The sequence below is a fragment of the Marmota monax genome, unplaced genomic scaffold, assembly GCF_021218885.2.
Source record: "Marmota monax isolate L192 unplaced genomic scaffold, Marmota_monax_Labrador192_F-V1.1 WCK01_AAM20220418_F8-fsc00218, whole genome shotgun sequence".
NCBI classification, from domain to species: Eukaryota; Metazoa; Chordata; class Mammalia; order Rodentia; family Sciuridae; genus Marmota; species Marmota monax.
This window is the reverse complement of record NW_026694764.1, coordinates 1,214,136-1,239,304: the sequence shown is the minus strand read 5'-3', so window position 1 is coordinate 1,239,304 and position 25,169 is coordinate 1,214,136. Positions and strand designations below refer to the sequence as shown.

The following is a 25,169-nucleotide window of genomic DNA, read 5'->3' as shown; positions in this document are numbered from 1 at the left end:
TGCCCCAAACCAGCAAATGTCAACATTTCCAAAACACAATGGACCATTTCCCAAAACCAAACAATGAGCCAATTCCATCTTCCTTGTTAGGGAGAATCCTGGCTAAAGCCAACACCCCAAACCCATGGTAGTGACTCTCTTCGTGACATCTCCACTTCTCTTTTCTCCCCTTGTTTAAAATTTAAAAAATAATTGGAGCTTTTATCCTGTCAGCCTTCCATATCCGAAGTTTCCACATTGGCAAATTCAACCAACCATACATCAAAGATATTTGAAAAAAAAAATTATCTTTTTTTTCTTATCATTATTCCCTAACTATATAGCATAACAACTGTTGACACAGCATTTACATTGTGTTCACTATTGTCAGTAATCTAGAGATGATTTAAAAGTATGGGAAGATAAGTGTCGTTTATGTGCAAATAGGACTCCATTGTATATAAGAGACGTAAGCACCTGCAGGTTCTGACAGCTGAGGGGCAAGTCCTGGAACCAATCCCCCATCCCACCCCTAAGGATACTGATGGACAACTCCTTGTCCACAATATACAGGTGACATATTGATTCCATACCCATTGCCTTATCCTCCCCAAACAATTCCAGAGAACTGTAAGGCAGGTCTTTTCATTGTTCTCATTTTACAGATAAGAAAATCAGAGATCAATAGGTGAAATGCGCCCCCAGCCAGTCACACAGCACAAAAACGTGGAGCAATATTTGAACATGAACTTTGATGCCAATCCCTAAGGTTCTGTCTCTGAGCTGCTCCCCACTCCAACACCCCACCACCTCTGCCAACCTCAGCACCTGGTGCAAGGTATTCTTGGCATTAACTATCTTAGCAGGACCCCCCTCTTTGCATCCTAGGAAGAGTGTCAACCCTTTGCCTCTTGGGGGAGTGAGTGACCCAGAGATCAGCCTTAGGATCTCAGGCTATAGAGTGGCTGGTGTTCTGCTATCCCCAGGGAAAGAAGGGCCAGACTCCAACCCCCAAGACCCGAGGGATTCTGTCCCACTCTGTTCCCCACTGATGCTCCCAACCTATCAGACTAAACCCTGTAAGTTGCTTTGATGTTGTTGTTATTGTTGTTCTGATTGGTTATACACGACAGTAGAATGCATTTTGATATATTGTATAAAAATAGAGCACAACTTCTCATTCCTCTGGCTGTATATGATGCAGAGTCACTCCAGTAGTATAATCATACATGTATACAGGGTAATAATGTCTGTCTTATTCTACTGTCCTTCCCATCCCCACAGCTCTACCCGTCCTCTCACTCCCCTCTATACAAACCAAATTTCCTTCATCCCTTCCTAAACCCCCACCCCACCCCACTATGGATCAGCATCTACTTATCAGAGAAAACATTCCGTTTTCGGTTTGGGGTAATTGGCTTATTTCACTTAGCATGATATTCTCTAGCTCTATCCGTTTACCTGCAAATGCCATAATTTCATTTTTCTTTAAGGCTGACTAATATTCCATTGTATATATGTACCATATTTTCTTTATCCATTCATCTGTTGAAGGGCATCTAGATTGGTTCCATAGTTTAGCTATTGTGAATTGAGCTGCTACAAACATTGATGTGGCTATCACTGTAGTATGCTGATTTTAAGTCCTTTGGGTATAAACAGAGGAGTAGGATAGCTGGATCAAATGGTGGTTCCATTCCAAGTTTTCTGAGGAATCTCCATACTGCTTTCCATAGCGGTTGCACCAATTTGCAGTCCCACCAGCAATGTATGAGTGTACCTTTTCCCCACATCCTCGCTTGTATTCTTGATCTGTAAGTAGCTTTTTAGCTAAAAAACTCAAGTAAGTGCCCAGAAGGTGCCTGAGAACAAGAGGTAGCATCGAGCCCAGTAGCTCTCCAAGTGTGCCTCTCTGATCAGGAGAAATACACATTCCCAGGTCCTATCCCAGATCTGCTGAATCAGAAATTCTGAGGATGGGGCCAGCAATTCTTAGTGTCACACACCCTCCAGGGAACTCTGATGCACACTGCAATGTGACAGCCACTAGTCTAACATCTTGACCTTACATGTCACAGGGTGGAGAAACAGGATCAAAGACTCATTTGGGACACTCTGTCATTCTCACTCTCTCATTCCCAGTCCCTCTGCATCTTCCACCTGCAGCCTCTGCCTGTAAACATAACGCCATCTGCATCTTTCTAACCCTTTTGAGAGTCTTGCCTTTGGTCCTGCACACATCCACTCCATTGCAGCCAGATATCCTGAGGCTTCCCCCTCCCTGTCCCAGGACATCTAGGACTTCCAGGCTGGTGGGGGAATGAGCTTCAGTTCCACTTCAGGCTCTGCCCACCAACCACTGCTGCTGCCAGCTTTCTCCTGACAGTTTAAGGACAAATTTGTCTTTCAACCAAAGAATTGATTTTCTCCTGAAGACGTCACATTCTAGTTTACAAGAGAAGCGTGTGTTCTTCCTACCAATATGACTGATCCCCCTCCTTGGGAAAATAATGGCTGCCCTAATTTACCAGAGCAGTACTTTCTGCCTCCCTGGGCTATTTTCACACCAAGGGGCCAATACTTGGCTGAAAGTGCCTCTGAGTCACCCAGGCTGGTCTTGATTTCTCACTTCTTTACCAATGGGGAGGTGTTCCGTGCATCCTAAGTCGCTCACTGCATGAGAAGCAAATTCTGGAAGGGCCGGCAAAACAGGGGTGCTGGATTACTCACCAGCAGGACCCCCCCACCCTCGCTGCCTCAGGAGATGGAAGCTAAGCTTTATCTCATCCTCCATCAACACCTACTAGGGCTGAGCCATGTGGACGGCCACTGTCCCTAGAGAGGAGATAGCAGAGCAAAGCACCCAGGAAGGTGCTGGATTATCCCGAGCTTTCCTGGGATAATCCACAAGCATAAGACATGCCAAGATCCATGACCTGTCCTTTCTGCTCATCCCACATAGCCCAGGACCCAGAGCCTCCAGAAGGAGGTGGCCTCCAGCCATCACACAAATTGCTCCGGCAAGCACAGCTCTAGAAATTCAGAACTGCCCTTCTGCATTGTCCTTAGCTGTCCACATCACAAGGGCCTCCCTCCTCTCACAGCCTGCTGGGAGGCACAGGTGGAGCTGGCCCCTCATCAGCAGGTGCAGGGAACCCCTTGTGGTGTGCTAATGCCTCCTGTGTGGACAACAATGTTGCCCGTAGGAAGAGAGGGCCTTCCTCTCCCCACTGCAGCTGGGAAAGCTGCTGTCCTGGGTCCTGCCCAATGGTGAGCCAATCCCATGAGTCACAGGGAACCCATCAGGAGTTTTTTCCCAATAGGTTCCCCCATAGCCACAAGCAGGAAGACCACCCTTCCCCAACCAAGTTCTGGCACAGAAGTAGGTAGATTGGGTCCAGCCTCCAGCTGCCATCTTGTCAGATGGTGGCTCTATATTGCATTTGGGGCACTCCTACCATGAGTCCCCCAGTACTATCTCTGTCAAGCAGCAAGCACCATAGTAGTTAGAAGTTGAGGTACCAGACCCAGATGGACTGTGATCAAATTCCAGTCTCCCACTCCTATCTAAGCCCCAGGGAAGCTGTTTTCCTTCTCTGGATGTCTATTTCTTCACCTGTTTTTTAAGAATAATAGCAACAGCTACTTCATACTCACTAGCACATGGGACACACTCAATTTTAAATGTAGAAATTATTTTTTTCCAGTATTATCCTTTTATCCTCTGCAGCAGATGCAGGATGGAAGAACTTTCCACTAAGCTCTAGTAGAAACTTACAGGAAGGGAACTCTTACCCCCAAAACAGCCAGGCCTAAATCCTGAGCTACATCCAGCACTGGAGAGAGATGAGCAACCACACTCTCACCAGCACCTTGACAGCCAAGGGGTTCCATCTGCGGTAGGGTCTGAGGCCTGATGTATGGCAGCATACCGACATATCCCACGCTGGTGATTCTTCTATGGCCACCAGAGCAAGGTGACCATCAGCTTGGGGGCACTGTGACCTCATGATTTCCTCAAAGGGCAAAAAGGGTTCCTTGTGCCTAGAGTATGACCAGGAGCTCTGAGGCCCCCACCCTGCATCCAAGGCTGGGTCTGAGTATCCAAGGCTGGACCATTCCATAGCAGGATCAGGATACAAGCCAGGTCTAATATTTCATGTAACTAAAATATTTAGGAATAGACATTTTAAACATCAGATGCAGGTATGGCTGGATGTAGGATCTCCCAGTATTTATTAGTTAACCAATATTTATTAATACTTTTATATTCCAGGTAGTGTTCTTAGCATGCAAACTAAACCTTTGTCCTCATAATAATTGAGCTGTTTAAGAATATATATTCTGGGGGGCTGGGGATATGGCTCAAGCGGTAGCGCACTCGCCTGGCATGCGTGCGGCCCGGGTTCGATCCTCAGCACCACATACAAACAAAGATGTTGTGTCTGCCGAAAAACTAAAAGTAAATATTAAAAAATTCTAAAAAAAAAAAAAAAGAATATATATTCTTACCCCATCTCTCTGAGTGGGCACAGCCAGATGCCCCCTCATGGTCACAAGTGCTATAACAGTGACTTTCAAGGCTATGTCCTTCCAGATTCAAATACATCAGAAAAGGGTGAGTCCTGGCAAAAATCCTGAAACAACTATCTGGACATCCAGGCGTCAAGCTCCCATCCCTGGAGCAGGAACTGTGGCCAGAGCAACAGGAAGTGGTGGCTGGCTCAGGCACTGGGCTCATGATCCATTCAGAGTATTGAAATGGGGGTGGGGGAAGGAGGGGCATGTACAGGGAGAATTGATGCTGGGGGGCAACAGCAAACCCCTTCTCTACTCCCTCTACCCAGGGTTTCCTTGCCTGAGCCTCACCTTCCTCTCCAGACACAAACAGCTCCTCAGATGCACTCAGCAGGGAAAGTTCTACTCGTCCTTCTCCCCTATTTCTACCCCCCACACACACACACACACAGGTAAAACAATCATAAAAATTTATTCAGGTATACAATCTACAGTTTGCACATTAATTTCACATCTGTTGTCTCCTCCTTTCCAAATGATCCCTGTGAAATAGCAAGTGCTACAGAATGAATGTGCCCCCCACCCCCACCCCACCCCACCCCACCCCCAAAAAAAAACTTATACACTGAAGCCTGAATGCCCAAGGTGATGGCATTAGGAGATGGGGGCCTTTAGAAGGTAATTTGGGTTAGGTGGGGGCCTCGAGGTGCAATTAGTGTCTTTATAAGGAGAGTCGAAGGAGAGCTTGCTCATGCCACCCCCACCCCAACTGGCACAAAGGAGAGACCAGGTGAAGACACAGAGAGGAGGTTGAGCCAGGAAGAGTCGAGAGCCCAGCCATGCTGGCTCCCTGCTCAGACTTCCAGCCTCCTGTAGAAAACAAATGTCTGCTGTTAAGTTCTCCGTCTGTGGTATTTTATTGTGGCCACCTGAGCTAAATAATACAACAGCACAGGTTTCAGCTTCTTCCTGCACCAGACCCCCTCCGAGACCATCTAGAAGTGTGGCGCTTTGAGGAACTCACGAAGGAAGCAGAGGCAGGTGGAGAACAGGATGGTTCAAGCCAGCGTTTCCCTCCACAATGTCCTGCCTTGGACTCTGACACAGGAACCGGAATGTGGGATCCAGGAAGAGACTCGCTTCCGGTCCTCTTCCCGGGCTCTGCACAAGAGTGGGAACAAGATGAGAACTGGGGTGTGGGAGACCAAGTGCTAGCCACTGACTTAGGAGTTGGGACGCCTAGTCTTTAGTCTCAGCTTTGCCCCGACGTGCTGGGTGATCCTGCTGATGTCTTGCCTGCTCTGAGCCTCAGTCTCCATATCTGTCCCCACATACCTACCAAGATCTCTTTCAGTGTGGACCCACCAGTCCTGTGCTCTGGAGCTGCTGGGGACAGCAGAGAGAAGTGCACAAGGTTGAATGCCCAGGCGTCTGGACCTTATCCATCCCTCCTTCTCTCTCTCTCCCTCTTCTGGAGCACCCAACTGCTCCCAGCAGGACCAACAATCCATTCATCCCTGCATATTCCCTGCCTGGCCCTGGGGGTCGAGCTGCTGATAGAATTTCAGATGCTTAGTCATACTTTTCTGAGTAAATATCATGGTAAAAAGACATGACATTTCCGGGGCCGGTCTTCAGCATTAATAAAAGATTCTAAGAACAGGGTGACCTTTTCACAAAGGATTTGTAAATGCCAAAAACTACATAAAACCTCTCTTTCTGAGGCAGACAGGATTGTCACAGCTCAGCATTTATTCCCCCCACATGTGATACGGGCCAGTTCTACGTGCTGGCCGGTGAGGAGCTGGGAGCACTAGACAGGGGAGGAGGAGGGAAAGGAGGAGGAAGAAGGGGGAGGAAGGAAGGAAAAACATGGAGAGAGAAAGGAAGAAAGAGGAGAACCAGGGGCTGGGGATGTGGCTCAAGCGGTAACGCGTTCGCCTGGCATGCACGAGGTACTAGGTTCCATCCTCAGCACCACATAAAAATAAAAAAGATATTGTGTCCACTGAAAACTAAAAAAATAAATATTCAAAAAAAAAAAGAGGAGAACCAGGGAGAGAGGGAAGAAGAAAATGAAGGAGGAGGAGGAGAAAACAAAGGAAAGCAGCAGGTTACAGAGCGAGGCCAGGCCTGGGAAATTGTGTGTATGGGTTGGGGGGAGGTGGTTACTTAACTGAGGGCCACTCATCCACTTAGCAGACCCCTGAGGACAAGGCATGTGAACTGCCACTCCTTAAATACCACCCCAGGGCTGTCTATGTTACTTCCGGGCTAGCCAGGTAAAGATGCTCCTGTAGCCACCAGCCAATGCATGAGGACAACGAAGGTGTCTGAGTGGCTGGCCAGTCCCATGGATAGGAGCCCAAATACCCATCCTTTGCCAGCCTTCTGCAACCATTGAGAAACTAATGTGACTCCATTTTTGAGAAACCAGCTTCTACCTCAGAGCAAAGCCTGTCCAAGGAAGGGGGCGTGACCCTTGTCCTTGGAAAACCCACAGAGCACTCACTCTAAGCACATACCCACCCTGCTGAGTTGTTTGTCTGTAAATAACGGGAGAGGTCTGTGGCACCAGGTGTCCCTGACTCAGGCTAGGTGAGGACCCATAGCAACCCCCCCCCCCCCAGCAACCTCCAATCAGCATGAGACAGGGAAAATACCTGGGATGCCAGATGACCTTCCCAGTAGTTTATGGTGGTTGATAACATGTTGGGAAACCATGTAGTTTAGCACGTACACCCCTCGTGGCCTAAACCAATCAGTTCAAATGAATCCCCCTCTTGTACTAACCAATCACCCCTACCCAACTTGTTCCCGCCAGTGAATGTGCTAATCAATGTTAAGAGTTGTTGTTTGACTTTCCCGTGGTATGGAATGATTTGCTGTGTGGTGTTGTGACGCATAGAGTATCCCCCCAAAACCTATAAAATCTCACTGAACAAAGGACTGGGACTCACTCCCTGGGACCTCTGCGACGGGAACGGTTGTGAGTCCAGGCTCAAGCTTGCAATAAAGATTCTTGTGTGATTGCATTGGATTCGGCTCCTGGAGGTCTATTGTGGTCCCACGAATCTGGCATAACACCATGTCTTGCTGTACCTTAGGAGGAGGGCAGACAGCATGGGGCAACGAAAGAACCCAGGCTTTGGGGTGAGACTCAACCTAGTTCCAGGCTAGACTTGCCAAGCCTCAGTTTCCTCATCTGTAAGGACTTCCCTCTTAAGGGTACAGGGATGATGCCATAACATCATGGACACAAGGAGCCACTCCTATTAGAGTCATGAGCTCCATCCTTCCTCTTTGAGGGCTTTGGCATTCGTCTTTTTCTTTTGTACTAGACTCCATTGTACTAGACTCCATTGTATTTTCAGAAGTGGACTCCACTACTGGGCCAGAAATTTGCATCAAGCCCTTGCCACCGCACTCTCCGGGACAGCTGCCAGGGACCTGGGAGGAGAAGAAGATTCTCCAGCGGAGCATGCGTAGGTAATGACCAGGCCCCCAGAGAAAGGCTCCTCAGACAGCTGCTTCTGCTCTTCCGAAGCTTGATACGCTGCCATGGGCTGCCCTTTCTCTGGGTTCACTGTGTAATGGTGCTTGACAGATCCTAATTTTCTTTTAAAAAGACATGCATTATAGCAGAGGACATAATAATACACATCGGTGACATGAGGCAATTGTCCAGTTAGTGAGGATAGAGTGGGTTTCACTGCCCAACTCCAGTGCCTGACTTATGAAGGATTTCAGAATGTGGTTTGCAAAGAGTTTTCAATTTAAAGATCACATTTTCAGGGCTGTGAAGGGGCCAGGCCACATGCTGAGCAACAGGGAATTCCACATAGACAAGCCTGGTCTCCACCCTTTATGAGCCCAAAGATGAACCCTTACAACAGCCCTGTGTATTAGGTAACATGAAACAGAAGCCCAAAGGGGCACACAGATACATGTGGCAGAACAAAGGTTAGAGCTCAGAATGTTGCCTATTTTCCCACTGCTTTTTAGCCCATACCATGGGAAGTGAGCTCAGGACTGATTTCCACTTATCTTTCAGATAGACTAGAATGATAGTTGAGAAAGCTGAACTCTGGAATCAGATAAATCTGATATTAGTTATAGTAAATAAAGCTGATTTCCTCTTCGGGGTGGGTAAGGTGATCCTGTTTCCTGGACAAGATGGTTATGTGGGGTCTAGATGTTGGAAAAGATTCTTACAATCTGCCCCTCACCCTACCTCCTTTTCCTGACTGGCTTGCCTTTCAATGGGGATGCTCAGAAAGTGACATAAAGTTGACTCTGGATGGATCTCAAGGTTATTCTGCAAGAGCTTTCTCTGCTCTTGGCTTTGTCCTCGTTATGATTCATTCATCCAGTGTATATTCACCAAGCACCTGCTGTGTCCCAGGCTTATGCTAGCTGGCAGGAATATAATAGAGAATAAACAGATCAAGTCCCTGTCTCCATGGAACTTACAGTCTGGGGTTTCAAAACTAATAACTGCAAGCAAAAACCATTGAGGGTGCCAAGCTTGGAGGCAGAATTGCATCAGAGCATCATGCTGAGAACAGCATCCACAGACTTGTGAAAGGTTAGACAGGTAAACATAGGTTCCAGCCAAAGGGAATAATATCTGCAAAAGTCCAAATTTTTGAGGGAAAAAGGAGCCCTGCTAGTAGTCCAGTAAGGCTAGAACAGGGACTTGGGGGGGTGGGGGCGGGTATGGATGTCCTGAGACATGAAATTGGAAGAGAAAGCGGGACCTTATCAAGAAGTGCTGGCACCCAGGCCTTCTCCAAAATCAGAAGCTATCCATTGAAAGATTCTGACCAGAGTTCCCATGGCCAGCTTTGCTCTCTAGAGAGAATTATCTAGTTGCTATTGAAGAAGGTGTTGAAAGAGTAAAGGATAGGAGGTCCACATAGCAAGCCCTAGGAGCAGCCCAAGTGGGAAATGGACATGGTTGGACTGTGGGGGATGGACAGAACTGAACTAGAGGTATCCAGGAAGGGAAAAAGATGGATGCTGGTGATGAAGAAGGTGCTACTGAGACTGAGCAGGATGCTAGCCGATAATGGAGTTCACATGGCAAGAACAAGCTGATGGCCCTCAGCCCCAGCCAAGGTGCACAAGTTCAGGGGTCAAAACCAAATTCACATCCATTAGAGGTAGTCTGAGGAGGAAGAACCAGGGAGATACATCCAAAACAGGTCATCAAGGGAGTCCAGCTGTGGGAGCTGAGGGCAAAAGCCATTAAAAGGTCAGAAAATCAGGGAAGGTGAGCCTAGGAGGGCTGGCCAAATCGGGAAAGGAGGGAGGGAATGTCACTGTCAGCCCACTACCCTTTGAGTATGGATTAGGTCAGTGTAAAAGAGCCAGAGCAGGAGAGATAGACAAGGTCCCAAGTCATAGAAGAGGCTGACAGTTAAACTGATGGCCACATAACAATGCCAGGCCATGCAGCCTGTGCTCAAATGGACACCCAGGCATGCAAGTCTCCTGCTTGTAGCTGCTTCTGTGGAGAGGTCTGGGTGTTTCCATCTGACTGTAAGGTCTGTGCAAGCCATCAGCTACCTGCTCCTGCCAAGAAAGCAATTGCCTTCTCTGACTCCATTAATAGGAGTTTAGTGTCCAGATCAATGTGGCTGCAAGTCCTGCTGCACTTGGCACTTGTCAAGTTGTATCTGGAGACTGGGCTGTGAGGAGCCCACATGCTCAGACACCTCCTTGGGGACTCCCCAAGCCTATGCTAACCCTGTTGGGTGATTGCAGCACCACCTCCATGACTTTGGGCCTGCCTCCCCTGGGGATGTCCCACCTGCAGCAGGGGTTGACTGGGAGATGTAGCAAGCAGGAACAGAGGGCCAATGTCACCAGGCCATCCCTCATGGTAAGATAAGTCTGCACTTTAGATTTCATTTCAGTGAGACATAATAATGCTTAATATTGTCCAAATGTTAAAGAATCAGTGTAGATCAATTGTGTCTGTGAACCAAATCAAGCCTGCAGCCTCCCATCTGTGATTTCTAAGCTAACCTAAACCTCCTTTTTTAAAAAATTTTTTATTTATATATGACAGCAGAATACATTACAATTCTTATTACATATATAGAGCACAATTTTTCATATCTCTGGTTGCATACACAGTACATTCACACCAATTCGTGTCTTCATAACTATACTTTGGATAATAATGATAATCACATTCCACCATCATTAATAACCCCATGCCCCCTCCCTTCCCCTCCAACCCCTCTGCCCTATCTAGAGTTTGTCTATTCCTCCCATGCTCCCGCTCCCTATCCCACTATGAATCAGCCTCCTTATAGCAAAGAAAACATTTGGCATTTGTTTTTGGGGGATTGGCTAACTTCACTTAGTATTATCTTCTCTAACTCCATCCATTTACCTGCAAACATCATGATTTTATTCTCTTTTATTCCTAAGTAATATTCCATTGTGTATATATGCCATATTTTTTAATCCATTCATCTACTGAAGGGCATCTAGGTTGATTCCATAGTTTAGCTATTGTGAATTGTGCTGCTATAAACATTGATGTGGCTGTGTCCCTGTAGTATGCTGTTTTTAAGTCCTTTGGGTATAGACCGAGGAGAGCGATAGCTGGGTCAAATGGTGGTTCCATTCTCAATTTTCCAAGAAATCTCCATACTGCTTTCCATATTGGCTGCACCAATTTGCAGTCCCACCAGCAGTGTGTGCGGGTACCTTTTTCCCCACATCCTCGCCAACACTCATTGTTGTTTGTATGCATAATAGCTGCCATTCTGACTGGAGTGAGATGAAATCTTATAGTAGTTTTGCTTCACATTTCTTTAGTTGCTAGTGATGATGAACATTTCTTCATGTATTTGTTGATTGATTGTACATCATCTTCTGAGAAGTATCTCTTTAGGTCCTTGGCTCATTTATTGATTTGATTATTTGTTTTGTTTTGTTTTTTGTTTTTTGTTTTTTTTTTTTTTTTGGTGTTTAGCTTTTTGAATTTTTTATATACCCTAGAGATTAGTGCTCTATCTGATGTGTGAGGGGATAAAGATTTGCTCCCAAGATGTGGGCTCTCTATTCACCTGACAGATTGTTTTTTTGTTTTGTTTTTGTTTTGTTTTTTGCTAAGAAATTTTTTAGTTTGACTGAGACCTCCTTTCTACAAATGAAGAGGGCAAAGCCGCAGAGCACACAGCTAGACACCAAACTCACCTTGACAGAATTGAGTCCTTCCTTTGTTCTTTCTACAGCTGCACCCAATATCCAGCTCCCAGGTCTCTTTTTTCCCCCTAGTACTAGGGATTGAACCCAGGGACAGTCAACTACTGAGCTCCACTTCAGCCCTTTTTATGTTTTATTCTGAGACAAGGTCTCACTAAGTTTCTCAGACTGGCTTTGAACTTGTAATCCTCCTACCTCACTCACTGGGATTACAGGTGTGGGCCACCAAGACCAGTTCCAAGTCGTTATCCTGATCCTTAATCCTTGAGCCCCAGTCTCTGTGTCATTGCCTAAATCTCAATGCCCCAGAGACACCGTGGAGCAACTTTCCAGGGATCCCTGACTGTGTGCTGATCCCAGCCCACGCTGAGGCCCTTTTCCACTCCCAGATCTGTCTCCATGATCTGTCTGCAGCATGAGTCTCTCAATGAGTCTGGAAAGCCAAGGCGCCCAGCTGCCCCACACCTGGGGTTTTTTGACTCATTGCACTTTTCCCTCTAACTGCTGTAATTTAGTGCTTTAAAACAACTCAGTATGTTATCTGATGTTGCTGGAGATTAGAAGCCCAAACAGATCTCATGGATTAAAATCAAGGCATCAGCAGAGCTGCATGGTTCTAGGGGAGGACGTGTGTTCCCATCTCTCCCACCTTCTAGAGGCTACCTAGAAGGTAACCTTGGCTACCTGGGCTCATGGTCCCTTTCCTCCATTTTCAAAGCCCCAACCCCTGTCTCCATCATTGTATCTCACCCCTGCCTCTGACCCTCTGCCTCCTTCTTAGAGTCCCTGTGATTACACTGAACCCACCTGGATAATCCAGGATTATCTCCTCCTGAGATCCTTAACTCCATCATAGCTAAAAAGTAGCCTTTGCCATGCATGGGGTCCAAGGAGTCACATGTGGACATCATTGGGAAGCCATTATTCTGTCTTCTGCACTCCTTGTCCTTCAATATGAGCTCTTACCTGTCCCAACAGGGCCATTACTCATCCACCATCATACACTCTATGGATCCTGGTAAGCTATGGTTGTGACAAAAAGACATACATACAGATCAAAAGACATGTAGACAGAAATCCAGATCAAGAGCCAAAAGGGAAAGACAACATACATATGATGGGGAGGTGTGGCACTGGGAGAGGGTTCTCCTGCCTTATCTCCTGCTCACAGAGCTACATGTATTGCTGCCTAAGCCCCCACCTCTGAGTCCACTCTCCAAAGTGTCAGGTCAGCATCTTTCCCCATCCCCAAGTCACTTACCAAATTGGATTAGCTGTGGACAGAGCCTATTAAACAAATGCACCTCCTAGTCTTGATTTACTGGAAGAAAACAAGAGATGTTTTCCTTTCTGGGAAGGTATCATTCTTCTGTGTGCTAACACGCAAAGACTTCACTCCTGCAAGCTTTCGGTGTGACCGGCCTCAGTCAGACCAGGGGACCCTACTATTTAGAATCTCAGAGTCTCAGAGTTGAGAAGGGGCTGAGTCTTCATTCAAGCCAGAAAGAGGCAAAGATTTGAACAGGTTGCACCATTGGTCAGGAGAAGAGCAGGTTAAAAACGTCCTGGGTCCTAACTCCAGGGACCCAAGAGGCAGAGGAAGTTTGGAAGCTGAGCCTGCCAGGGAGCATGACAACTGACATTCACAGGTGACAGGACTTCAGGTACCGCCCCACCCCATCCCACACCCAACAAAAAGCTTACAGTGGGACCCTACTGGGCAGGTAGGAGGAGAATTTTCAGACTAAATTATGAGCCGAGCTGATTGAAGAAGGCAGCATGCACTTGATTAGGAGAACAACTTCTAGTTTCAGACAAAACTGTTCTTAGTCCCTGGCTCCCTAACCATTCACCAGTCCCAGGGACCCAGGAAAGTCACTTAACACCTCTGATCCTCAGTTTACCCTCCACAAAAAGGGGGAAAAAAACTACCTCTTCTAGTTTTAGAGAAATAAACAGCACGTTATGTTCAAAGTAATCAGCACAGAGCTGACACCATGATCCCTATGATTCATACTATTTGTAAAATTCGAAAATAAGGACAGAACCAGGTGAGCAACCTGGGGGACTGGCATGGAGTTCTCAGGATGAGTTGGTAGAGTTCTAGTTTGGAGGTAGCTTTTACCAAGTCCCTTAGCCTTTCTGAGACTCAGTTTCTGTTCTGCTAAATGGAAATGATTAGAATCCACTTCCCTGATTTGGTGTGAAGTTTAAAAGGTCAGGCACAAAAAGAGCCCTGCCTAGCACTGCCTCTACCCCTTGTGCCAGGCCTGGGCTGAGACTGAACCTAGGTGGAACAAGGAAGCTCACGGTCACCTAGAACCAAGAGACCCTGTCCACACACCAGCAATGCCTCTCTCTCTCTTCCTTCTCTGTTTCTTTCTCTGAACTCTCTCAGGAGTCGGTAAAAGCTATCTCCAAGCTAGAACTCCACCAACCCAGTCCTGGGCGTCCTGCTCAGGCCTGAGTGGGACAGAGGAGGACACCAGACAAAAAGAAGCACTGAGGTCTGAGTGGTCTTGGGTAAAGGCTTTCTCCCCTCTGGGCCGCTGCCTCCTCATCTGTGAAACACAGAGTTGAACCCAGTGATCCTGTGGGCTCTTTCATCCAGTTGTAAACAACAGAATCTTCTCTCCAGATAGTTTCAGCAGAGGAGGGATTTATCAGGGTAGAGACAAAACTGACCCTTGCTCCTGGCACCATTATGAACAGCCCAGATCTCCCATCCAGAAAATATAAACCAAAAGCAAGGGGCTCACCCTATCTGGCGCTGACTCCCCAAAACAAATGAAATCTTGAGCCTTCCCATAGATGAGTAGCGTGGGAACAAAACAAACTTAATCCCTTACTTTGGCAATGCTGCTATCTGAAAATCTGTCCCCCTCTTTGTGGATGTTATGATATGTGAGAAAATTGATGTTTTCCACCATCGCTGGACTCGCTGTGAACTCAGAAACATTGCTAAGTTCACCCTGAGCTTTTGGCTTTAAATTCCTGGTGTGTTTTACTTGATGTAAGACAGTCCTTATGAAGCCTGATTCCCTTGAACTTCTTTACAAGTTAGCTTATTCTTTTCTTCTCTAAATGCCAGTGTCTCTGGGCCTCACTTTCCACTAGATAATGGACATAACTGTTGAGCAGGGTGGAGAAACAAATTCAAGGTTAAGGTTCCATAAGGCACATCAAACCAGAACTGGCCTGACGTGGAACCACATGGTTGATACTGCTCTGCACTAAATGTATAGACCCCAGTGGGACAGCCCAGTTCAGAAGATGCACACCTGGGGACTAGTCCTCTGGGGACATCAGGCAAGTTGGTGACTTGTGCACCAAGATCAGCACAGTCCTTGGAGCCCTGTGAATGTGGTTTGGAATCTTGTCTGTACTATTCATGTTACATTGGGTAAGTCCCTTAGCCTTTATGAGACTCAATTTCTCTTCTACTAAATGGGAATGATTAGAATCCACTTCCCTGGTTTGGTGTGAAGTTTAAAAGGTCAGGCACAAAAAGAGCCCTCGTTGTATATGACTTTTTTTTTTTAACTAGAGATTAAACCTAGTGGTGCTTTACCACTGAGCTACATCCCCAGTCCTTTTTATTTTATTATTTTTTTAATTTTGACATTCAGTGTCATTAAGTTGCTGAAAGTCTCACTAAATTGTTGAGGTTGGACTCAGCCTTGGAATCCTCCTGCCTCAGCCTCCCAAGTCACAGGAATTACAACCATGCACCACTGCATCTGGCAATATATATGACTTTGCTTCCTGTTCTTGGGTCTATACGCACTAACATAGGGCTGGGGTCTAAGGCTAAGCTGCTGCTTACAGAAAGGGCAATCAGCAAACATAGGAAGGAGAATAGGTCCCAATATCAAATGAAAGAAGTAGAGCTTGGAATGGACTCAGGTGTTAGAAATGGGAACACATACCATTGGAGGGAGGGAGAAGAGCTGGGGTTCCAGGCTGAGGCTAAGGAGGCCTGGTTAGCATTACTCAGCCCTAGAACTGGGGTCTAATGGGTTGATGGCAGGACTCAATGCTGAGCTCAAAAGGTGCTCAAAAGACTAGAACTGTAGGACTTCTCCTGGTACCAGCCTTGATCCTGGTACCTTGGCTCTGACTGAGCCTATTTCTGGGTCTGGTGGCCCTTCTACGGGAAGAGGAGGGTCTCACAGGGTTGCATCCAGAAGGTAAAGGTACCCTGGGCTATATCCTGGCTCCTACATCTCCCCATGATAGACTCAGATATGCCTATTTCCAAACTTGGCCACATTCCTTACCTCTGAGCCCTGCTCCCCAATCATCTGTTACCTAAGAACCTTCTAGCTCTGCAGACAATCTTGGCCATAGCCAGTAAAAGAAGTCAAGTTGCCTTTCAGCTCCAGCCCCAGGAGGCATATCACCCCCTCTCTTTGCAACCACACTCTGGTGGATCCTCTGTGTACACAGTAGCCAGTCTTCCCTGCCACTCAGCAGATGTGAGGGACAAGAGAGGGCAGGTGCAATGAGACATCACCAAGCACAAGTGTGGACCAGCCTGCATCCTGGTTCCTAAACCCTGGCTGGCCCTAGGGACCAGAGGCCTCCTTAACGAAAAAAAAAAAAAAAATCACCAACATAGCCACTGGATGTCTGCAAATGCTGAGCCTGCACTCCCCACCCTGACCCTTGGAAAGGCATCTTTGCTTTCTAGTACTGGGACTCAGGACTGTTAGACCCACATAAATCTTGTATAGACACATGGCTCACCCTTATGGGTTTACAAAGCATTTCCAGGTTTCCAATCTTATTAAATCCTTACAACAACCCTGATAAGCAGGCCCAGCAATAATTATCCTCCACACTGCAGTCAGAGCAACTGAAGCTCAGAGTGGGGCAGGTGATTTGCACAAGGTCACACAGCTACTAAGTACCAGAAATAAGATAAAAACCCAGGTCTCTGGCCTCAAGAGCTGTGCCTTCTCTTCTCTGCCTCAGGCATACTTTTCCAGAGGTGAGCTCTCTTTAAAATGAGAAAGAGCCTCCCCCACTAACACCCCATCTCCACAGACCTGGGGTTCTCTACTTCAGACCTGGAGGACTTTGGATCTGCACCTTCCTCTCTCGTCCCCTCCTGGGAAAGAGAATTTCTGCTCTGAATCCCCTCCCTGCCTGCTGATCTCCAGCCTCCAGTTCCAGCCCCAGCTCAAACCCACTTTGCCAAAACAAGGAGCTTAGTTTCGTAGACGAATCAGCCCAAGCAATTGTCTGACCAAATTGACTTGTCAGTCACCCTGCTCAGACAGGACCTTGGAGAATCACCTGATCTGCACACAGGAAGGAATGATTTGTAAGCTTTGAGGCCAAGAGGGAAAACGCCCAGCGAAGACTCCGCAAAGAACAACTCTATTATCCTGGGAGAAACAAGAGGAGCTTAGGCCAGGATAATTTAAGAGATGGCAGCCAGCAATCGCTGGCTTCGGATGCTGCTGCCGCTGAGTCGTCTGTTCCCACATCTCTCACGCAACCAGTTCCTCCTCAAAGCCCCAAATCACCCATCTAACCCCCAGTCCCTGAATCCAAGCAAATGTCCCTCATGGAATGACTCACTCCCTCTCTGGAGCCTGGAAGGGTCTGAGAGAGAAATCTTAAAATCATATTCACAGAATACAAATAAAATTTGTGTAATCTTAAAGTATCACATGGTTGTCCTGAGAATCTAGGAAGAAAGAGCTCCAGAAGGCCCAGCTTGCCCCCTCTAAGGCTTTGCATGCCCTATGGAAGATCCACACCTCAAATCAGAGCTATGAAAAGAGGGTTATTACAAATATAATGTGGGCATTAACTTCCTCTGAGATTGTAGCATTAAAAGTAGTTCTTTTGCTAAATGTGCTTTGACTTCATCAGCCTGATAGCATCTCATACTTAGCAATCGGTATTTCCTGTGCCTGCTCTGCAAATAATAAGAAATGCAATCCAGGTGTTGCGAAGTCCGTCCTGCTCTGTTCTGAATGGTTTTCAATCACCTGTGTGGGGTGAAGGGGGTGCTGAGAATTCAGGGAATTCAGAGAGGTCTTCTCTACCTCTTCTCCTCCATCCTTGTTTCTTTCCAGCTTCTATCTGTTTATATTAGTCCATTTTCTATTACCATAATCAAACACCTAAGGCTGGGTCACAAGAAAGAAAAGAGGTTTATTTAGCTCCCATTTGGGGAGTCTAAAAATCCAAGATCAAGTGGCCTCATCTGTTTGGCCTCTGGTGAGGCTCCCTTTGATTGTGTCCAACATGGAGGATGACATCAACATCATGGTAGGAGGGAGAGATTTGGCCAGTTTTGTTCTTTTTTATAACAACTCAATTTTGCAAGAATTAAGTTATTCCAGGAGATCAGCATTAATCCCTCCCAAGGGTGGTGCTTCCACTCACATAACCTAATCATTTCTCACTAGGCCACACCTTCTAAAAATCCACTACGTCTCAATACTGCCACAATAGGGATCAAGCTTCCAACACATGAACCCCTGAGGGGAAAATCACATCCAAGCCAGAGCACCCCTCCTTTGGTGACTCCCCCACCTCCAGTGGGCCTTTCTGCTGTGTTAATTTAACATGCTGCAGCTGGAAGCTAGTACAGCCCCCCTCCTGCTCCATCCTCACTAAGTCACAAAGCAGAGGGTGTGTATAGGGGCACTGAGTGTGGTGTATACAGGAACTCTCTGTGGTATTCTTGCAAATTATCTGTAAATCTAAAACTATTTGAAACTCACATGATTATTTAAAAGTTAAATAACCAGCCAAAGTGGTAGGTGAGGACTCTAGGCTCGAGACAAAGGAAAAGATGGAGCCCCATATCCTCCTTCTGACTGCCCCCCACTCGCCATGGCTGATTTCCTCGTGAGTTCATGCAAGGTGCAAACACTATGTCATAGACAGTAATCATTTTTCCCATATGAGAAAAGGTTATTCCTCCCGCTAATACAACTTTGGCCTTGTCCTTTAAGAAAAATGACTCCAGCACAGGGTTGTGCTACAAAGCATCTGACCCTCCATTCTGGCTTGATTGACATTCTCTCAGAGGGCATGGCACCAACTCTAACTGGTGTTTTTTGTTCATATCTTACACATATGTGCACACACAGCCACACACACACATAAAAGGGGAAATGGCCCCAGTACCTCTTGCCACATCTTAAAAATTTAACTAACATATCTCTCTCTCTGTTCTTTTTTTGTGTGTGTGTGCTGGGGTTTGAACCCAGGGATACTTAACCACACTGAGCCACACCCCCTGCCCTTTTTTTATATTATATTTAAAGACAGGGTCTTGCTGAGTTGCTTAGGGCCTCACTAAGTTGTCGAAGCTGGCTATGAACTCGTGATCCTCCTGTCTCTGCCTCACATACCACTCATCCCTCTATACCCTTGGGTTTCACGTCCTTGGATTTAACCAACTATAGATCAAAGATACTTTTTAAAAATTATGTATACTTAACAAGTACAAACTTTTTTCTTGTCATTATTCCCTAAACAACATGGTATAACAACTATTTAATAGCATTTGTATCATATTACACTGTTCTAGGCAATATGGAGATGATTTAAAATACAGGGAAGATGCACATATGCAAATATTATGTCATTTTATAAAAGAGATGTGAGCGTCCACAAATTTGGGCATCCTTGGGTATTCCTGGAACCAATCCCCTACGGATATTGGGGAGTGGCAATATTCATGATTATTTCAGGAGTATTATATCATAGCATGTTATTATAATTGTTTGAGCATTATTTAAATGCCAGGAATATAATGGTAGTTGAGATATATCACCTCCCTGAACCTATGTGTCAGCTCTAGGAGATATCTACTTTACCTCATTCATGGGGTGGGAATCTCACTCAACAGTAAGACCACTTGCCTAAGGTGATTTTAAGGTCAATCAGTAGTAGAGCTGAGCTTAGCCCCAAGCCTCTTTGGGCGCTCAGAGTTTAGTGATTTTTCCCACAGCTCTGCCATGAATAGCATGAATGGGGCTTAAACCAAGGACTTAGGACTCTTTGTCTAATGGTCTTTCCAAACCATTATTGATATGTAAGCTAAAACTTAATTCTGAAATAACGAACATGGAAAGAAGACACCAATAGAAAACAGGGGTTGATGAGGGAGGGGATGCAGCACAGCTGAAATCCTCTCATGCAGTTTTGCAGACTGAACCCAGAATGGGCAGAAGCATGTGTGAAAAAGGTAGACAACAAAAACAATTACAATCATGCCTTTTATTGAGTTTTGCTCTATGGCAGATATTGTACAGTATTCACATTGGAAAATCCCACTTAATCCTCAAATCAATCTTACTAGATAGATACTTCTATCAGCTAGGATATTTTAGGTTACAAGCAATAATATTTTTAAAAAATAGTTTAAACAATAAAGAAGCCTTCCATTTAAGATGGCACTGTAAGTTCATGCTTTGAGCTTTCCCTCTGGCCCCAACACATGGCACTCAGAAATAGTGAGAAGTAAGACGGCCACTTTCAAAAGCAAAATAAGCATCTTTCTTCACTAGAAATGGAAGAAAAGGACAAAGAGAAAAGACTGGCTGAGTTGTGGGTCTGCTGGATTGGAGGCAAGAGCTATAACCTGTGGGTCAAAAGGGATTCAAAATACCATATGTGAGGTAGGGATTCTGAGCCAGACACCTCACCTAGGTTAGAATTCCCCTGAGATGGGAAAGAGGTAAAAACACACTGCACCATACCCACCTCAGGCTTGGGGTTTGTGTGGTGCTATTGATTAGGGAGGTGGGAAGCAGGGACATGCAGGCTTCCAGCCAAGACCTAGGAAAAACCAGTCATGCTCTTGAATCTTCATCGTCTGCTGTCTCCTCAAAGAACCAGAGCTCCAACCACAAAGTGAGACCAGGTCCTTGGATGGGTGCCTCAGTGTCTGGGTTGAGAATGACTACAAAAGAGGAATGCCGGGCTGGGGAACTGGGGGGTGCTGTGGTTTGGATATGGTTTGTTCCCCAAGGGTTAATGTGTAAGGAGCTTCTTCCCCAGTGTGTCAGTGTACAATGCAATGAAGTCTTTAAGAAGTGGAGCCTAATGGGAGATCCTTAGGTCACTGGGGACACTGCCCTCCAAAGAGAATGCTAGCCTCAAGGGGTAAGTTCTCCTGAGAGCAGATTGAAACCAAAGCCTAAAAATGGCCTCCAGATTGGTCGCTGGCTTCCTATCTAGCAATGTAATCTCTCCGTCTCATATGCTATTCCATAGTGAAACTAAAGAGCATAAAGGATAAAGAAAAGGTTATTTATGAAGTGAGGTAGAGAATCTGGGCATAGTGGTACACACCTGTAATCCCAACTACTCAGGAGGCTGAGGCATGTGGATCACAAGTTTGAGGCCAGTCTGGGAAACTTAGAGAGAGATCTTGTCTCAAAATAAAATTAAAAGGGCTGGGAATGTAGTGTGATAGTCTAGTATGTACCAGGCTCTGGGTTCCATCTCAAGTAATGAAAAAAAATCCGATAGAAAACAAAAAGACAGATTATCTATCAAATAAAACAATATAGTTACTGCAAGCTTCTCATCGCCATAATAGAGGACAGAAGGGAATGAAGTCAGATCTTCCTATGGCTGAGCAAAAATATCCAGAGGCCTAGAATTATATCCTCAGCTAAACTAGCATTCAAGACTGTAAGTGAAATCAACACATTTCCAGACATAAAAGACTCTTAACCAGGCTGGAGACTTAGCTCAGTTGGTAGAGTGCTTGCCTTGAATGCACAGGGCATGGGTTCAATCCCCAGCAAAACACACACACACACACACACACACACACACAAAGACCCTTTACCATCCAGAAAAACTAACTGAAAAAAAAAAATAGCAATACTTCAACAAGAAGAAAATGTCAGCAAGAAAAAAAGGCCAATTTAGAAATTGGTAAATTGTGATAATGAATTTAATTATCACTATTTACTATTTCATTTCTATATAATTACTAAATAATGATAACCTCTAGACCAAAGTCAAGATGACAATAGTAAGTACACAGAGGTTCTGTGGGTAGAGTATCCTAAGGTTTTATCCATAGGAGAACAGAAATAATAAATAACCTTTGACTTTATTAGAAAAAATTAATAGTAAAAGAGACATACTAAAATATAAAGCTCGTGGCTATGAGAAGAGTAGTACAAATTATAGTTTCCGAGTCAACAAGAATAAGGAGAAATGGAGAAAAGAAAACTTGATCAATCTAACAACAACTTAAAACAATAGAAAAATAGAACCCCCCCCAAAAAAAAAAACACAGAACAAGATGGTAAACATCATACACAAAATATGAATAGATCAAACTTACCTGTTAAACAACAGAAAACTAGATGAGACTTCTAAATATCTAACTGTATGTTACTAACCATGACAGAGAATATTTGAAGTAAAAGAACAAAAAAGGGATCCATGCTAGACAAATATTAAAGGAAAGCTGGTATAGTGATGGAAATGTCAGATGACATTTCGGAGCAAAAGCTACAAGAGAAATAAAGAGACATTGTAAGTTATGATCAAAGGAACACACTCCACCAAAGAGACATAACCATCATGAAGTTCTATATATTCAAATTCCCTGCCTTAAATACATAAAGCAAAAGCTAGGAGAGTTAGAAGATGCTAATGAATACCCAATCACTAAGGAGAGTTTAATGCCCTTCCCCAGAAACAGAAAGATCAGCAATAAGGATATGGGTTCTTTGAACCACATAACCAAAAGTCTTGGTCTAATAGATTAATCTGGAATTCTGCTCTCAATAAGCATGGAATATTAATTCCTCTCCGGCACAGAAAGCACATTATAAAAATTGACTTTTTACTAGGTCACAAAAACAGTATCAATAAATTATAAAGAGTCTACATCACGCAGAGACTACTCTCCAACCAATGCACTTATATCAGAATTCAACAATAAGCATAGTTTAAAATGCATTTGAGAAGGAAAAAACACACCCCCAAAAAGCATGAGTGAAAAAGAAATTCACAATGGAAATTTATGAAATATTTAGAACTAAAATGACAAAGACTATACTTCATATAAATGTGTGGGACATGATTAAAGCCTGTCCTAAAGGGAAATTTTAGCCTTCGATGGATTTACTTAAAACCGAGAAGATTAAAAATAAATGAGTTCCTTGTTCAGCTCAAGAAGCTAGAAAATCAGAGTAGAATAAAGAAAACAATGAAGATAACAGCAGAAATTAATGAAATGGAGAAAGTATTAGAGATGATTAACCAACACTTGCCTCCTTAAAAGATTAATAAAATAGTCAAACCTCAAACCAGGAAAAAGTATATGATGAGCATTAGAAATCATGAAAGAAAACGATGAATGATTTCAAATCAATGAGACATGGACAATTTTCTCTAAAAACGTAATTTACAAAAACTGACTGAAAGAGAAATCTAACACTTGAATAAACCAATAACATTAAGAAAATGAAATGAGTATAGTCCACATTTTCTTCCCTTTCTGAAAGACACCAAGCCCAGCTCATCACAGAAACATGTTTTTCAAAGCTCCAAGTGACAGGTGCTTCCTATTTTACACACTGGTTCAGAGAATCAGGGGCTGAGAAGATGATTACCACTCCCCCCACCCCATTTTGGTATGATCTTACTACCCAGAACAGCATTAAAATGAAAAAATCACACCTTGAGTCTGTTTATTAATATGGATACAAAAACAGTGAAAAATCCATTCTAAGAGTGTGTGAAAGACATAACCAAATAGGGTTTATTCCAGAAATGCAAAGGAAACTCAATATTATGAAATCCTTCCACATAATGCAACATACTAGCAGGTTATGGTGAAAAAATTATACGGTCATAACAAAAAGATGCACAAAGAGCAACACATTCGTGGTATTTTTTAAAGGGGAAAGGAGAGAAAACTCTTCCCAAAATACAAATCGAATGTGATTTCCACAAACTAATAAAGCATGCATACTAATAGCTCCCAGTAAAAATTTTACTTATTAATGATATTTTAGGGTCCTTCTTAATCAAATCAGAAAAAAAGACAAGGGGGCTGGGGACATAGCTCAGTTGGTAGAGTGCTTGCCTCACATGCACAAAGCCCTGGGTTCAATTCCCAGCCCTACAAGGAAGGAAGGAAGGAAGGAAGGAAGGAAGGAAGGAAGGAAGAAAGAAGTGGCATTATGAAAATTGTCCTGGAAGTCTAGCTAGTGTGCCAGGGAAAATGACTGGAAGGGAAGCCATAAGTATAAATTTGTCATTTTTTTCCAAAATAATATGATTACCCACATAGCAAAATAATCCACAGATGGTCAGTCAGTAAGTGAGTGAGTGAATAAATAAAATGCAGTTTGGTTCTACTGGATGGGGGACAAACTCACAGGAGAACCTCACGGCTCCTTGGGAGCACAGAGCAGCTAAGATCAGGTGACCAGCTCATCAGGCCACATACCTGTGCCCCCCCACCCCACCCCCCCATGAAAGTCAGAAAGTCTTTCCATGTTACTGATCCAGTCGCAATTTAAAACACTAATGGTATTTCATTATGGATATTTTGAATTTGTTCTAGTTTTCAAGCATTGAACTAAAACATCATTTATCTCCATTACTGAGGGTTTTGTTGTTGTTGTTGTTGTTGTTTGTTTGTTTGTTTGTTTGTTTTTGGTTTTGGTACTCCCTTTAATTATTCAAGCTCCTCCTTGCCCTGCTCTAGCCCCAGCCCTGGATAGATTGACCTGTTCTCTCGTGCCCTGATGCAGTTCCCACCCTCCCACCCACCCCCCCACACACACACCCATACCCCCACACACACACCCCACACCCCACACACACACACACACACACACAAAGACTGGATAGCAACCCTCAGGGCTCACAGGCACCTGCTCTATTAAGGGATCCCTGCTTTAGTGCCTCCTACGCACATGTCATTGCTGTCGCTCAGTCAGATGTGACAAGTGAGGCTGACAGCCTTCCCGTCTCAGTCTGAAGAGAAGGGAGGTGGAGCTGCACCTGGGGGCCATTTTTGTGCCCAATTCAGTGAGGGGGAGCGGTTCTTTTCCATAGATGGGGCAGGCCCTGTTCACTGTTCAGCTGAGCCCCCTTCTGGTGGACTTATGGTCGGGAGGACCCACCCTTCTCAAGAAGACCACAACCCACAGGGCTGCCATCCTACCACCTTCTGAAAAACAGCCACCTCACACAGACCCACAGGATCCCCCCACCCTCTGCCTGCTCTGCAATCTTGGCCCAGGAATCTGGCACTTGTGCTAAATGGGTCTTACTTCTTAGGGGTTGGGAGAAGCTTCCATTCCAATTCTAGCTAGCTCTACCATTTACTAGCTTTGTGCCCTCGAGAATGTCACATTGAATTTTTCCTGAGCTTCCGTTTCCTCATCTGTGAAAAGGCAATCAGAACACCTGCTCCCAAGGAT

The 25,169-nt window shown here is 45.0% G+C and overlaps 1 long non-coding RNA gene across 2 annotated transcripts in view; it reads right to left on the bottom strand.

Moving 5' to 3' along the window:
• LOC124079455 (uncharacterized) overlaps window positions 1–25,169 on the bottom strand; it is an 89,777-nt gene that overhangs the window by 11,043 nt on the left and 53,565 nt on the right. Inside the window, exon 5 of one of the 2 annotated variants that reach the window (XR_009225010.1) lies at window positions 5,131–5,658. The exons of the other annotated variant lie outside the window; for it this stretch is intronic. This is a non-coding gene — a long non-coding RNA (uncharacterized LOC124079455). Of the gene's footprint in view, window positions 1–5,130; window positions 5,659–25,169 lie in introns of those variants that run through there. 2 annotated transcript variants of the gene reach the window in all.